Below are 841 nucleotides of genomic sequence, written 5' to 3' on the forward strand. Positions count from 1 at the left end.
AGTCATAGAGGGGTTCTTTCCTGTGAACTATTTCAAAGGTGTAATCATCAGACAGGTAATGTGTAAGTCTTTGTTTAGTTGCATGCAGCCCAGTGTTTTAGCAAACCAAGGTAATCAGGAGTAGTTATTTTTACAGAAGGTCTAAGAACCTTATTCACACAGCAAATTCATTCTAATCAGTCCCTCTCCTACTAATGCAGCACCAGGCCTGGCTCTATTTATAGGACTGCGAGCGACTGAGGATGGCAGAAACAATTATTCAGACTGACTCTGACTCTACATACTTGTGAGCTGTTATTTAATGACTAGAGATATAAATAGAGATAGAACCTTACTTGAGGAGCTGAGGGAGGGAAGGAAGGAAAGGATACACTTTTGAAGGTTGGAGAGGGTTATAATTTGCTTGGTTCATCTATAATTGGTCTTCAAGAAGAAAATTATGCTGAGTGTGGGTAACAAGGAGAGTTATAGAGACAGTAAATATTGTTGAGAAGCAATGATCATTTGCCAGAGGGCAAGGATGTATTTGGCCTAAACGGTTTTCTCGTGGCAAAATACTCCCCCTCCCCCCCTCCTGTTCACTTCTGTTAATCAGACATGGTAGACAAATAAATACATGTAAATAAATATAAGGCAAATTAAGGTTGTGCAAATAATTTATATTGAAGTTAAGAATGAACAAATACGCTTTCATCTTCTGTTATTTTACACAGTTATTTCACAGAATATGCCGTTTTGACATTGGTTATACCCACAGCTTACTTAAAAAAAATAGGGGGAGATGTTGCGCCGACTGATAGTCTGGTCGTCGTCAAAAAACACCAAAGAAGAAGATAATTAG

This window comes from Oncorhynchus tshawytscha, linkage group LG10, assembly GCF_018296145.1.
Source record: "Oncorhynchus tshawytscha isolate Ot180627B linkage group LG10, Otsh_v2.0, whole genome shotgun sequence".
In the NCBI taxonomy this organism is placed as follows: domain Eukaryota; kingdom Metazoa; phylum Chordata; class Actinopteri; order Salmoniformes; family Salmonidae; genus Oncorhynchus; species Oncorhynchus tshawytscha.